Raw genomic sequence first — 16,102 nt, forward strand, 5'->3', positions numbered from 1 at the left:
GAATTGTCAGAGAAGACTGCTGGAAGAGAAACGAGGATTTCTGTAGTCAGTATTCAGACCCTTAGGCAGTACTACATTTCACAACACTATAGTAAAGATTGCTGAACTACCAGGAAAAGAAGCATCTGACTCCCCCTGATCTGGCTCTAAAGAATTCTTGGTTTATTGTCATTATTTTTCTGAATATCTAACACCATTTCATTGCTATAAACCCTGTCCCCCAGCAAGTGAAGAGATTAATTAGTAAACAAATGCTGCTTTGTAAAGAATGGATTTTACCGTCGGCTAGCATTTCTGAAGTATTTTCTTTTGTAAGAAAAAGAAAATTTCATTTCAAAACATTTCTGAAGGGAAGAGAGATTAAAATGAAAGAAGCTTCACATTGAAAACACTTTTTAGTATTTACATGGGTTTTTTCTTATGTTTTTTCCTGTCTCTGTATCTTTCTATATTTCTACAGTTAGAAAATCCAGTGTGGCCAAACAATTAAAAAAAAAAAATTGGATTAAGAATTTTCCTTGGATCCAGTAAATAAAATAGTCCGATAATCTTCCAAACACTATTTTTTTCCAGAACTTCAGAAAAGAGACAATTAAGTATGATCTTCAAGGCAGCCTTTAAATACTCTTTCCTGAAGTAGAGCTGATGAAGTAACATGATTGATAATGCAGCAAGCCTATTTCTCGGTGCCTTCATTTAGGCTACATTACTCAGTGTATCATGCTGGTTTGATTCAGCCTATTGGTAATATAAGTTTCTGATACTGAAAATAAGTTTTAAAAAGAGGTATTTTTGTAAATTGCAGAGAATATCTCTGCTTTCAGAAATGCAGAGTCAGAGAGTCAAGAAGTTAATCTGTACATCCCCTGGAAACACAGCCTGGCAGAAGGAGGGAAACAGACCTCTTCCGCTTCTTTTCACCTCTTTCTTTAAGATTGAAGAAACAGGTCTATAAAATGAGAGGAAAATTATTTGTATTGACCTTTACAAAACATAACCTCAACAATGATTCCATAAATAATTCTACAATTATACTTAATGTATATTCTCTTTTTCTCTCCTTCCCCCCCGCCCCCATATACGGCGTGCTCATGGAATGCTTCTGTTTAATTCATAACATTCCTGAACAGACTCTGAAAATTCTCTATTTACATTCATAATCATTTCAAAGGCACTGCAATATATTCTATAATTACAGCAATCTTGTATATAGCTGCAGTCTGTATTACTCAAGGTTTCATTCTGCTAGATGGTTTTTCATCTGACATCGACGCAGTTGAAAATTCACTGACTCACAGACCTGCTCCATCTTTGAAGAGCTGCAGACTTGTTTATATAAATATAATTCTAGGAACAGCAAGTCTGCCTGCAGTTCCAGTAAAACTACTATGATACGCCATGTGATTGTTCTCAAACCAGAACCATCATGTATACTATAGATTCAGTTTAATCCATTTCAGAATGAGGGATTTATACCTTCACTTCTGCACTCCACAAACTGCACATTGGATCTTTTCTGTTGAGCGTCAGAGTAAAAGAACAGCAAAGCATGACTCATAGCCTTGAAAAAAACATGATCCTGTCTTGGAGAAAAAGTACACGCAACCTCTACAAGATCTGAGCTGACACCAAACAAGAGAACATTGACATGGCTAAACAGTAAGAATTTAGATCAGTTGCCATTACCACAACTTTTGTTTGTGTAATGTGTGATATGGAGCTGTCAATGGCTGACTGCTCGCAGTAGGTATAAACAGTCCTGATGCGTTTTGCATTCCAAGCTCAAAAGTTTTGCGTCTCGTGTTGTCTGCACTTGTTCATAGCAGAGCTGCTCACCCTCCTGAGGGAAGGGAGCCACAGCCTTCCCCAGGCACTCCTGTCACGTACCTGGGTGTGCATACGTGTGCCCTATCGTGCAACTGAATTTTCCCAGTGACACAGTAGGCTGCACACACATACCTCGCGATCTCGTGAACTGATACATCATGCCTGGAGGGGTTCTTGGGGAGCGTACTGCCAGTTGCTTGAAAAAGTCACAAAAGCAGCAGCCCAAAGTCCAAGGTTCTTTTAGGAGGGAAGGTGACAGAAGGCAGCTGGTGGAGCTGACCAAAGGCTGGAAACCCTGCTCCGGCATTTTCTCTAGAACACAGCAACAACAAGGGGGGAAATCCTCTACCTCCTCAGGTAGAAGAGAACAGACAGAACAGTCAAGTATTGTTACACTGCATTTCACAACACTCTTCTCCAGTCCAAGTTAGGAAAAAATAATTATTTATGTATATAATATGTACCATACAAACCTGGGTAGCAGGTGGGCTGGTAAGGGCACTGTGGGAGTTTTCGCAGTCTATTGTTACTGTATGCAAAGCTGAAACCCCAAGCTACAATGCTGCCAGTGAGGACAGCTATGTGGCAAGGGCTGTGTAAACCTACTACTACCCTATACCCGGCTTCCCTAACTCCAGAGGTGCACTCTTCACACTTCCAGCTGTGCAGCCCTGGTAGTTGAGATTGCATGCCTACTGCAGACTCTGCTTTCAAAAACCTAAATTTTCCACCAACCCACATTACCTTGAAAAGTCATAACAGATTTGCTAGGTTTTTCTACAGCATTAGTATCACTTTTCTTTGAAGGTTCTTCATAAACACAGTTGTCAGCTGTTCAGCTATCACTGTTATTACATCTTTATGTTATGGGCCATTAACACAAGTTCTCCTTATCAACTCATTTGCACCTTTTAAAGTTCATGACATATAATACCTCTTCAGCACAATGCAACCATTTTTACTATGTTCAACTAAAAACCACCCATAAGGCCACAAAGTTATTAATCACTGCTTTCCCCGCAACCACCCAATGTTTTGCTTAAAAAAAGTCTTTACTAAAAATCTATGCAATAGTTCTGGTCTGCATATGCAGCTTGTTAGTAAAGCGAAGATTAATAAAAAATGCATAAACCCATAGAAACAGATGTTGCAAACAGCCTTGAAAATTAACATTTATATTCATTAAAAAAAAGTGTTAAAAAATTTAAAAATCTGGACAGGTAGGTAATTCCTGCTCATCTGTGTACACCTCAGATATCTATAGATTCTCCCCTGGAGTGTTATTCCTACAGAGTTTGTTTGAAAAGGAAATTGGGAAAGCACTAATTCAGAAGTTGGTACTTATAAATCTCACTACAGATAGATTGATACTGCATATACTAAAAAATAACCATTTTTCTGTACTGGTATGAACAAGGTCCATTCTTTAGGATATAATATGATAGGTACATTATTCACCTTACATAGTTTGATTTGTAATGTAATTTATATATCAAGGTAATTTTGCAAAATCAGTATATAAAACCAGGTGTATCCAAAATAGTAATTTGTAAACTACCAAGCTATAGTTCTACATAACATGCATCTGGAGATTAAACTGATAGAAAAGCCATGTGAATAGCGTCAGCATAAGCTACTTTGTATTATATACTAACAATATGAATTAGACTGTCTCCTTTTCATGTATTCATCTAGACATGTGTACACTTTTATAATGTGTAAATATGAATACATGTGTTTGTTCTTGTGTCCAGGTTACCTTTCTCTTTGTTTCCCTCTACCTCAGACATGCCCTTTTCCAGTATTTCCACAGTTCAGTACCTTGATCTACAGCAAAAGTTTGTCTTTCATCCTTCCTCTAGACTGCTAATATTTTTCTTTGCCATCATAAACACTTAACTGTGGTCTTCCCTTTTTCTGTATAACAGTAATGACAAGCACAATCAGCAAAAACATACAGTGCAGCATACATTTCATGTGCATAAACCAAGATATGAGTTTGGGGCAACTCACTTCCTAAATGGATTTTTGTTTTATTTTGTACTTGTTCCAAAGAAGGTTCTAATACTATGCAACACAAGAGAACCTAAGGAGCTCAACTTCTCTTACTGCTTTATTCTTTTTGTTTTAAAGCCTGATATCAACACTTGGTTTTTTTCCTCTTTCCCAGAAGGTATTACCAATGATAGCATTGCTTCACATTCTAGAGAACAGGCATTTGCATGAGATTTCCATACAGGTAAGGGCCAAATTACTATCCTGGTTTTGAACATCACATTCTTGTTTGCTCATGATTAGAACAAAGATATTGTACATGGAAAGATGGAACTACAGAATATTTGAAACAATGTCAGCAATTTGAATCAGACGTTTGAGAACATCACTGTTCCCTGTCTTTCAAAAAGACAAACAGAGGTACAAAGACTGAACTTCATTGTGTTTAAAATCTATCCATTAATTTTGACTTGCACTCAACTTTTATTTGTAAAGCTTATCAGATTAAGATTAAAAAAATCCAATTTTTAAAAGTGTGAGTGAAATTTTTATGCCAAAGTATTTTTATGCATTGGACCACAGTTCACCAAATAAGTTTTCCCTAACCAAAAATTAAAGTTCTAGAGCAAGTGTTGCTATGTAAATTATTAACTATAACATATGTAAAGCAAAATATAGATGCCAAAGATCTAATTTTGTTCAGTTTGGCAAACAAACCATTTCTGGCTATTAAGAAAATACAATGACTCAATGATACTTGATAACAGAACCTAGAGAAAACAGAAATACTACAGTCTGACTAAAACAAGCAATGGCAGTAGTGGAAAATAATTTAACTGTCACTCAAAAGCTCACTGACGTAGCACACAGCAGAAAAAAAATTGCAACCCCCGCCCCCGAAAGTCAATATATTTCTTTAGCAGTTATTTTTATATATTATATGTTGTATTAGAAAATCAGAGGTCATATTAAACTTATATTCATGGCTGGGTTCTGTCAGCTACCAACTCCATCATTCATATGTTCTCATCACCCACATTATCTCAAAGAGTTAAAAGTTTACATTGCAGTATAAAGTAAGTTCATGGGCAGGGGCATGGAGGGTCAGGACAGCCAGGTTTGGTTGTTTGGTGGTGTTTTTTTTTTTAAAACAGGATAAGGTTTATGTTCTCACCTGCAATCCACTGTTTATGTAGTTATTTCAGGAACTCCTGTTGTGGCAAAATCAGATCTAAATGTCTTTATATAGTAATATATTCTTCCGCTTTGTATTTTAACCTTCTGCTGTTTTGACAGTTTCCTTTCAATTTTTTATTATCATGCCACCTGTGTTCTACACTAAAATGCTTGGGATCAATGTCCCACTACATATTTAAATGCTCATTCATGAATGCTATTGGATATAACATGCAGAAGAAAAAACAAAATACAGAAGCATCAGTAAGTTTAGAGAAGTTAAGACATTTTAAGCTGTCATAATGTGTCATGCTAGATGGAATATCAATGCAGTCTTACTTTAATATGGACAGCACATTATAAATATTATGTTCTTATAACAGTTCATGTCCCCGAGCAGAGACAAGAAGAAGTTAGATATCACCTACATAGAGGAAAAATGATAGGTCAATAAGACAATAAAATGAGATTATCATACTTGCTTTTGGCTGTAATAGCATTTTGATGACTAGACTGTGATTGCCTGAGACTGCAAAGTTACAGGAAAACCACACAATAATTAATGTTTTCCAAAACTATTCCAGATCCCTTGGAAGTTTGTAAGATTCAGAGCAAAGTACTTCCCATACATTAGTTTAGAGGTGGATATTTATTCAGGTGCCAAATTCTAACACCTGGCTGTTAATTTGCATCATCAAACTAACCCAGCTCTAGAGGAATCTGAAATCCTTAGCATCCAGTAAAATCTCTGAGGCACCTACATTCCTGTTCCTGAGCATGTATATAGCCACCTAAATCTGTACAATACTCCTGGTCATCTCCTACTTAGACCCCAACAGGATGCATAAATTCCCCAATGTCCTCCATAGAGCACCTGCTCCAGTGCATGTGGTCAAAATATGTCCAAACGCGCAGAGACCCATCTGAGGGCTATTTTAGTCAAAGCTTGAGTTTGGAAAAGTTAAAGTTGCTTTCTTAGGAAATCAGACAAATTTAAATGCCCATAGTGAAGAAGGCATTTGAAGCCAGATCTCCAGCTTCCCAAGAGATGTCTTATCCTTTAAGTTACTAGGCTTGCAGTCTGAACTACTCTTCTTGAGCTGGCTGTAATAATTAAATACACTCTGAGCTATAGAACACACAAGAACAAACAGCTCTCCAGCTAAAGGTTTAAACAGATCATACAGGATTCTGAAGATTTGTATTTCATTCTCAAGTTGCAATTGATATCTTAAACAAAAATGAGGAGATTGCATTATGAAATCTTTTAGCTCGCTCCTTATAGCTTCATGCTTAGGACATTTCCTGGAAGACTGACTCCAGCTATTTATTCCTCCTCTCTGACTTTATGCACATGGTGTGAAGTCATCACCTCTTACTCCAAGACAGAAGAATAATTCTGATTGAATGCAAAGCCATGAGTCTCTGAGGAGACAGATATCTAACTCTGAGATGGGGGAAGGAGTTTGAGGCTGTGTTTAAATTACAACTTTCTTTATGTCAAGCTGGTGTTGGTTTGGAGGTTTTTTTAGTTGCAGAAGCTCCTTGTTCAATATAATGGACTCCATCAAATATATTCTATTCCTCCGCATGCCCGGAATTTAATTTGAGATTATTAATTCTAAAGGGTAGGAAGTCCTTAGAAGTGACACTGAACTTGAACTATACTGCCCTGCTCCTTTCCTTGCTCCTGATAATGCTGTAAAATGTTGCATAGTTTTACTACTACCCTTTTCAAAAAAGTAGATATGTTTTGTCTTTTCCGAAACACATCTAATGTTACATTCACCCATGCTGATATCTGCCAGAACTCTGTGTGCCTTGCACTTAAGCATTACCAAACCTTGCACAACATGTGAAACTCTGAGGGTGAAAAATACATATCTAAACACTTCTTTTAAGTCCAGATTATTATTTAATCAAATGCTCCAAAGCTACAATCTGACTTGAAGAAACTTCTCTTTATACTTTCAGGTGATAAGTGTGGACTAAAGCAGGAATTTCTTTGCACACACTACTTACCCTGCTTTGTAGGGAAGCAAACAAAAAACTCTCAGGATTAGCTATGAAATGGGTAAAAAGAAAGAGTACATTCTAAATATGGGCAGACAAGGACATAAGTGAGAAAAATCTTTTAATAACCCATGACAGGTGTGAATATGACTGAGAAGTTCATATGATCAGATGACAACCCTAATTATGAGCATGCTGCTAAGGCAACAATTGCACATTTCACAAGATCTTAAGAAGAGAATATTTATTGGTCCACAGCAAGGAAAAATAAAAATCCTGAATGCAACATCTTTTCTGAAGATGCAGCTATAGCTTATCCCTCCAATACATGCCTGCCAAGGAATCTCTTGCTCCTTTAAAAGATATCAGTTACTCCTGTCAGCTTGTTTTCAAGCAGTTAGGCCTAGATTTTTTCCCAGGTTGTTCCCAGAAAAAAAACAAAACTAAACAAAAACAAACATTCACAGAGATATGGTCTGGGGAGTAGACTGTTTTGGGGTTGTGATCTTTTATTTCTGCTCTTCATAACTAATATACACCTACATTTAGAGAAGCTACTTGTGCAGGATTTATGCAAATGTGGAGTGAAGGGTGGTTGCTTTTTTAAAAGTAAGGATTGAAAAGTAATAGAAATACAATGTGAGATAAGCTAGCTCTCCAAGGATACCACTTTAGGTACATCTGAACAAATACAATAATACCAAATGTAACTGGTTTTTGTCTGCCTTCATGTGGCTATTACACGGTGAAGCTACCTGCTGTCTGTCCTCAAGACAAACACAAGAATCCATAAGTCAGGAGGAATAAGAAGTAAAAGTGACTTTAAGCTACCTTTGCATTTCCGAGTCCTTACACTGGAAAGCATCTTCAGTCCCCAGAACAGATAATCCAGGCAGCGCCTGGGGATCTGTTCAAGTCACAACAGCCTTCCTGAACTGAAGCACTGCCTTTTTGGCCTGTTCTCTGACCCCATAAAAGGGTCTGTTTCGTAATCTTTACTCAGTCAGCGTTTCTTGCTTAGCGACTCATTAATCCTGCAGAAGTAGCATAACTACGTGTATCTGCCCAGGGATTGGTTTGTTTTAAAATCTCTGGCTTTTTGTTTACAAGAGGAGTATCCACCAGTATAGACTCTCTACTAGTATTTTCTCTGATGTGTTTTTATTTTGATCTATGCTCTTTTTTTCTCATTTCATAAACACCAGTAAAAATGCAATAGCTCAAAGGCAAAACAGAAGAGTAGTGTATCATACAGATGTTTTCAGTAGAAGAAAAAGATCTTTCTTTCTGAATAGAATCGTAATGTCCACATTGTAAACACAAACTGCCCACCCTGATTTTAAAAGCTTGGACCATTTACTCATAGACAATGAAGTTTCTAGAAGGCTCAAGGCAAAATAATATAGGTCCTTTACACCTCAAAACAAGAAACTGTGACAACTGCCGGGCTTGTTACCTCTCTGGATTGCCCTGCAGCTTCAGCTGTAACCTGCAGCAGGTAACACGCTGATGTACTTCTAATCAAAGGACAGCAGTTTACATGAGAGATATTCTGAATGGACTAGGGCACAATGGAAGCAAAGGTGACAGTTATTTGTTGCAGGAAATCTGTAAAGGAAACAGTAATAGCAGGCAACCTGGAAACGGGGCCAGACGTTGTTCAGAAAGCTCCCTTCTGATAAGGGTAAAAACCCAGCTGTCAGCTGTCTCAAGCTGCAGATAACCATAGTAGCCGCTGTTTGGGAGGGATCAGGATTTCATAGTGAGAAGGAAAAGAGATCACAATCACAGCGAAGAGTAGCCTTAACTGCTCTACCATGACCCTCACTAACTCAGGGACAGGCTGCCTGCAGGCAGAAGTCTGCAGGGAGCAGGGAGGAAATGGCTGGAAGTTGTTTCCTGTAACTACAAGTCTCAGAAGTAATAACATGTGGTGTTGGTCCTCGGTCTTCTAACCCAGCTGTGAAGGCCAGGTAAGAATTTGTGTGTTCCTCATATTTCTGCATTAGGGAATGTTCTCTTAAAAATATATATATATATGTTTTTTTCTAAATTAATGGAAGAAATGGAAATACAGGCTGAGCATGAGGCCACAGTCCATCAGAATGGAGCATGCTCTGCAGTGCATCTTGCTGCTGTGTAAGGATTATACAAGTGATAACAGTGATGGGGCATTTCACGAAGAAAGGAAAAGGAGAAGAGAGCCATCTATGCTTGCATGCATTCACTTAATGTTTGTTCATATAAAGCACATTAAAAGATGCCAAATTGTTTCTTTCCAAGTAAAAATACAAAGACAAATCTGTTCATTTAGATTAACAGATCGACTAACGTAGTTTTGACAAAATTTTTTGTAAGTGCATTGAAATGTACACAAAACCAGCATGACATTGGTCTATGTTTGCAGTAAATGTTTAAGGAGAAAACACACGAGACTTTGCATAGCTGGTAAATTTTGTGCACACCATGCTCTCAAAAACACACAATCTCTTAAAAGTCTCAGCTGACTTCCTTTGAAATGCACTCCTATCAGATGAGAGATGATGATATGCCACCACAACACATGGTAGACATACCAAAGACAAATGAAAAAACAAAACCCCAAACGGGCAATGTTTGGCTTCACTCAGGCATTAATAAGGCATGCTTTGATGCAATTGCACCTTATATTTATAATTTATGTTCCAGTGCTTTACAGCAGAGTCAAATGTGACCAAAGACAAGCAACCTGCAAGAGTGCACAGTGCTTTACAGCAGAGTCAAATGTGACCAAAGACAAGCAACCTGCAAGAGTGCAACTTGAATTCAAAGGGATAATAAGGATGGCTCTTTCTATGAACATCATAATGAGCAGTGACCAGTCAAGACGAATGAACTGATTTGGGGTCATCTTCGGTGAAAGACATCTGTAATGCATACTCGAACTAGAACACTACATGGTAATGTTAATTAGGTAAATAACAGTTGGTAGGCAAAGGAGTTCTCTGATACACTTTAATATTACAAAGAAGGGACCAGATCTCTATGGCTTGTCTTAGTCACAGCAGGATTCTAAAAAATGGGACCACTTCTGTAAGTATGATTAACCAAACTAGCTACCATTTGTTTTGGACAACATCATGGGCAAGGAAACTAAACTCTTATAGGCTCCTTAATTTTCTAAATATATTAATATTCCAGTTATTAGCTCTATATAAACTAAAAATCCAAATTACTACAGTTTTGAAGTGTCCTCCCTTTCTCATCTCTTCCATGGCCATGCTTTACAGATTTTTCAAAAATGCACATACCTGTAAAAGATCCATAAGCTTCAATAACATGATGTGACATGTTTGTTTTTTTTTAAATAACTAAGAATTATTGGGGGGAGAAGAAGTGGAAAATCATTTACCCTGGGGTTATAGATCTACCAAAAACTGATACTAGAAGATTATCTTTCTTGTTTCTGTGGCTTGGTTATTTTAACATCATATTCAAACAAGGTAAAACATATCAAGTATAATAAGTCAATAGTTACTGATTATCTTTCACGGTTTTGGAAAATTTCTAGAACAAAAGTGGATTTGTAGCTAGGTACCATATACAAGTTACTGTAAGTCCACAAAAGAAATGCAGAGAGATTATCACATTAATAATGGGAAGTAAAGAAAAAGGGATACAGTTAAGGTCCAACAAACAGTTAGCTCAAACTCCTGGAGCTTACTCAAGAGTAGTTGCTCTCCTCAAAGCAACTCCAGCAACACTCATTATATAATCAGTTTTATTGCAGCACTGACGTTGGTGCTCAGGCTATGCAGGAGTACATAGAATATCTGCATGTGTCATGCTTAACTAATATTTAATGGATCAGAATTTGTAAATCTGTTGGAGGTAAAGAATGAAATACAGCATGTAAAACTCATTTTGGCTGTATTTTTCTGTTTAAAGTGCTTTTGGGGAAATTAAGCAATCTTTAGTCATAAAAGAGTTTTTACTCTATAGTTGACAAATAATTTTGAACCTGTTAAATACTTGCAAAAGAAAAAGAAATTTTTAGCAAATTAAATGTTCTGTCAAGATGCATGCAGCCTAAAGCTGGAACACTGTTTTGTGACAGGGAAACCTTGCACCTTTTGTGAACCTGTAGATCACTTTTACCTCTTCACTGCTTGCAAAACTGCAGAGACACCATCAAAACCAGAGGAAAACTCTGTTTCTGCTCTCATTTTCATGCTGAGTACAAGAATTACCTTTGGAAACTTCAGAGAGCAATGCATAGTAAACCAAGTGTAAATCTCACCCACATGAAGAATGATTTTTCAAGACCATATTGCCTGACCGACTGTGGAAGGAAAAAAGCATGCAAGACATGAGGATAAGCTTCCTGCTAATAGTTCTTATTTTACAGTATGCTTTTTAAGTACAATTTTTAAGAATTTTAAAGATACTAAAGCACCTTAAAGAAATTCTGATGGGGTTTTTTGCTCTTTTTTTAATTAACACTAGCAAATCTGTATTTTCTCTCATATTTTTCAAGAACACTGTCTCCCTCTCCCAAAAGAAATCCAAAGAAAATTCAGCCCAAAGCATCTATCCGTCTGGAAAACTTCATGTCAAATGGTAAACGATCATCAAGGTCTTGCACACCACTTTACAGAAATACAAAAAAATTTCACCTGCATATAAATGCATTTATATCTTTATGTGACCATCCAGGCACAAGTAAATAAAGGACATATTTCTCATAAAGGACAATACCTTAACTTGTCTAGCAGGTAGATTGTATTTTTGCTTGAATGGGCACAATTTACATAGCTGCAATACTTTCTACACCCTAAGTATTTTGCTGTGACCTGCTTATTCCTACTCTTTACAAGCACAAAATAGCCACTGGATGAAGGAAAGTTAAATAGTCTTTATATCAAATTTTGCAAACCTGCAAACTAAATGTAGGGGGAAAAAAAAAAGACTTAGGAGTGGAAGAAAAGGAATAACCTCAAAACAAACAGCATAAGCCCCTTGAGGTTGATCCTCAGACCCAGCTAGGTTAATAGAGTTACATTGATCTGCTCCCCTTGCAGAACTGGTTCAAGTCTCTGTGTTCAAAGATGAAAGAGAAACATACTCAATCTTGTTCTTAGCTGAGCTTTGGTCCTAACAGTATTCCTAGTTAAATATATAGTAAAGACCATGCATCGGTCTCCTACCACTAGAATGCTCCTGGATACTTGTCCTGGTAGTGGAGAATTACCCTGATCTCATTTCTTAGTCTTAGTAGTGGTGATGCTTTAAGTCTTCCAATCCCATTATAATATTCACATATACTTGCTTCTCAATTCTTACAGCTCTAGCTGCAAATCCAAGCCTGCACACACAATCATGTTCAATGGTTTCTCAACACTTGCCTCTTTTGATGAATCAGAGATCACTGCTCTGGGTGGTATCCAGCTGCAGTTTGAATGTTATGGAATTTCAGCATATTTTAAGTACAAAAAAAGCACCCTGGGATTGCCATCATGGTTCATGTAGGTATCAAACAGGACTAGAAATATACGTACATCATCAGCATTTTCATGACTTCGGTTTCTACACTAGTACAAGACATACATATATATTGCAGTGATTAAAGTGCTAGTGGCCGGTCTACAGCAATGCTCCTATAAATGTTATTATGAACAGAGCTGCATTAGTGAGGGAAATAGGAAGAGTAAACGAAATAAAATCTGAGATAAAGAACACATCTAGTACTCCTAAAATAAATTTTCACTGTGATTTAATTATGGTATTTACAAGTTTTATCTGTAACTTCTCTGCCAGCCAACAAAAACTCTCTGATGCAAACCCTAGGAAACGTCAACCAACAGTCTGAGACAGAGATTCGACCTCAGTTTACTTCAGTAAAGGTTAATGATTCAGCTCTGAGGATGTAAGTGTAGGAGTTGACTGCCCTTCAGTGCATTCACAGGAATTTCCCTCCAGCTCAGCTACATTCTCCTGTTTCCTCTTTCTGCCCTTCCTCATTAGAAACATCTTACACTGGCTTGATTTTTACATCTTGGGCTATTCGGCCATATTTCTACATACACAGCATTTCAACAGAAAGCTTGACCTAACAAGTCGTCCTCCTGACAGGCTGCCCACTAGCCCCCCCCCCCCCCAGTCTAGAGAATCTGGTAAAGTAAGTATCAGTAGGACTTCCGACTTTGGAGAGGCATCAGGATGCAGCAGTTCCACCACAAGAACTTCAAGCAACAGCAGATAATTATCACAGGATGCCCCTCTGAGCCCCATACCCATCCCCCCAAAAAACCCCAAAGTTTTTGAGGATGCACATGAAAAAGCTATGGCTTATAAATTCAAAGGAATATGACATGGATTTATGAAGAAGAGTTTGACCCTTGCTCACTAGCTACATCTAGGTGAGAAAGAAGAGGCAGTGAAGAAATAACAGCTCCAAGAACAAGTGAAGACAAAGAAGATGTGGGACTGGTGCCCGCACCCACTCTGCTGACAGATTCAGAATTTTTGAAGAATACTGTGACAGGGATAAAAATCAGAAAGCATTAATTACTGCATCAAGGGAAGAAACAGTAGGTACATTAGGAGTTAAATTAGAATGTAAAGCAAATCCTGCTCCTGTTATCTCATTTTGCTGTTGAAATTAAAGACTGAAGAATTATGGTTTTCCACTCGTGCCTCCCAGACATTCAAGAGACAATTGAAGGTAGGAGAAAAAGTAAGCACAGAAACAGCAGATTATTCTGTTTGGCAGCACCATGTGCAACAACTAGCACAAGCAGGGCAGAATGTACAAGTACGGGCATACATGTTTATATATGCTTTCACTACGTGCACTTTCTGATATCAACACCAGCACTGAGGAATTTTAAGAAAAAGTCAATGTATAAAGGCCACTGTCATCTATGTCTCTATTCAAATCAGGAATTTTTTAAAATCTTCTCAGTATTGAAGGTCTGAAAAACTACCGAATGTTGACAGGACATGACAGAATGATTCATCCGTGGTTCTTTTACGCTTTTATTACTCATAAGACTGCTTAGAGCTTAATCTCTGTATAAGTCATCAGAAAATACAGAACACTTCAAAAGAAATGCCTGAAAAGTCTCTTTCCTCTTCCAGTCTGGACCTTGCAGAATGTGACACTTTGGCCACATTCTAGTGCAATTGATGCCTCAGTTACTGCTAAGATCATTTGCAGCTACTGCAAGGTCCCTGCCCTGCTACCATATTAGTCATTCCTAATTTCTGTTTATCACTTCTTATCCTGTTGTGTGGTTAAACTGGTTACAGCAATTTCTCAGCTAAGAATCTAAGCCTATACCTCAAGTAAATAAAGAGCTAGCATTTCCTCTTTGCTCTGACTCAGTAACATCAAGGGGAAAAAATTCTCCTCCGCCTCCAGACAGAATGATAAAGTGCTGTTACACTGCTTTTCACAAAACTCTGCTCCAGTCCAAACAAGACGTGTCCAAAGGAGTGAGTGTGTGTCAGCAAAAGGAGGAAGAATCCTTTAAGAAAAGAGAAATGGCTAGAGGCGAGTTGCTGCAGGAGCTACAAAGAGAACTGCCAACGAGTTGAACCAGCTTCTAGAGCAGCACAACAGCCAGGGCTGGTCTGCAGCTGAGCGGGTGCTGCCGGGGGTTGCAGCAAACTACATTGCCCATGATTTCAGCGTGGAGAGGAGGAGGAGGAGAGGCAGTGCTGATAGCAGCTGAGGGAACAGCAAGCCAGGCCACTGCTGAAGCAGCTGCTTGGCAGCAAAGAGGCAGCAGCAGAAAGTACCTACCACGATGAAATAGAAATGCACATACACAGAGTTATTCTACTGTATTGCACTTCCAATTCACTTTCTCCCTTAATTAGAATTAATTTTTTAAGGTCCTAAGAGAAATCCACCTTCCACACGGCTGCTTCTGCAGTAATAAGGATTAAATCAATCCTTTCTTCCTTCAGCTCCCCACTGGGAGCAAACATATGGCTTCTGGGAGGGTTTGACCCATTTCCCATCTGCCAGTGACCAAACTGCAGGTGGTGAAGTGAAGAATTGTCACCCCTCTATGAGAAGATGGAAAGAGATCTCCTGAAATAAGGATGAACTGAGTCATCAAACAAAGGTTTTTAAATAAATGAAAGCTTTTTTAGTATTCCAGGACTCATTATGTAACATATGTTTGTGTACACATATGTACATGTACATGCATACATTAGGGTTTCATATAAATCTTCTATCAGTCATGCCTATGATAATGCAAGTTTTTCCACAGTGAATATTCACATGAAGTCGTTAGTTTTCAAGATTCCCTTTCATCATTACTTTAGTTCCTTGTAGACAACTAGGTGAGGTGCACACTGTGATCATCCCTACCACACAGCAGGATGCAGTGAGGGGTTTCTCAAGCTTGTGAATTTGATTTCTCAAATAGCAGCCCTATTCGATTAGTAATAAGGCCAGTTGATAGATAAATCTATTGCCTCCAGTAGAGTACTCCACAAATGTGGCATTACTGCTTTAGGGGCCTGAGCCGTTCATATCAATGGTGCAAATTTGCTATATGGTGCAAAGCTATCAAATTCATTCATTGTTATACAGTGCATTTCATTATAGAATTGCCAATGCCAGACATGTCCTGGGACTCTCGCAAAGAGATTTAATATATGCATTCCAGTTTTTAGGAACTGCTAGGCATTACTGTAACTTTACTTGTTCACACCCTGATAGTCACTGATGTGCATCTTTTAAAAATGTGCTAAAACACGCAGCATATTTTCAATCCAATATAGATTTTCCAAGCTCTAACTAGCCAAAGCTTGAATATGGGCCTGTTCAGAGTTGTCAGCATATCAGTTTTGCAGGAGCAGCTGCAACAGCCCAACATTTGTACAATTTATGAACAAACTATTAAATGATGATCCCTGCTGATCCAGTTCTCCAATTTACCTCAAGGATTTCACCCTTTATAAAACCTCCATAAAAAGCAATGCACCTAAACTTGCACTAGTTCCACTGAGAGTAATGAAAGTTATCAAGTGCTAGATGACTTATAGATTTAGACTTCTGGCTCAATTAGCAATGTTTTTCATTCCAGACTGT

The sequence above is a fragment of the Phaethon lepturus genome, unplaced genomic scaffold (assembly GCF_000687285.1).
Source record: "Phaethon lepturus isolate BGI_N335 unplaced genomic scaffold, ASM68728v1 scaffold6480, whole genome shotgun sequence".
Lineage (NCBI taxonomy): Eukaryota > Metazoa > Chordata > Aves > Phaethontiformes > Phaethontidae > Phaethon > Phaethon lepturus.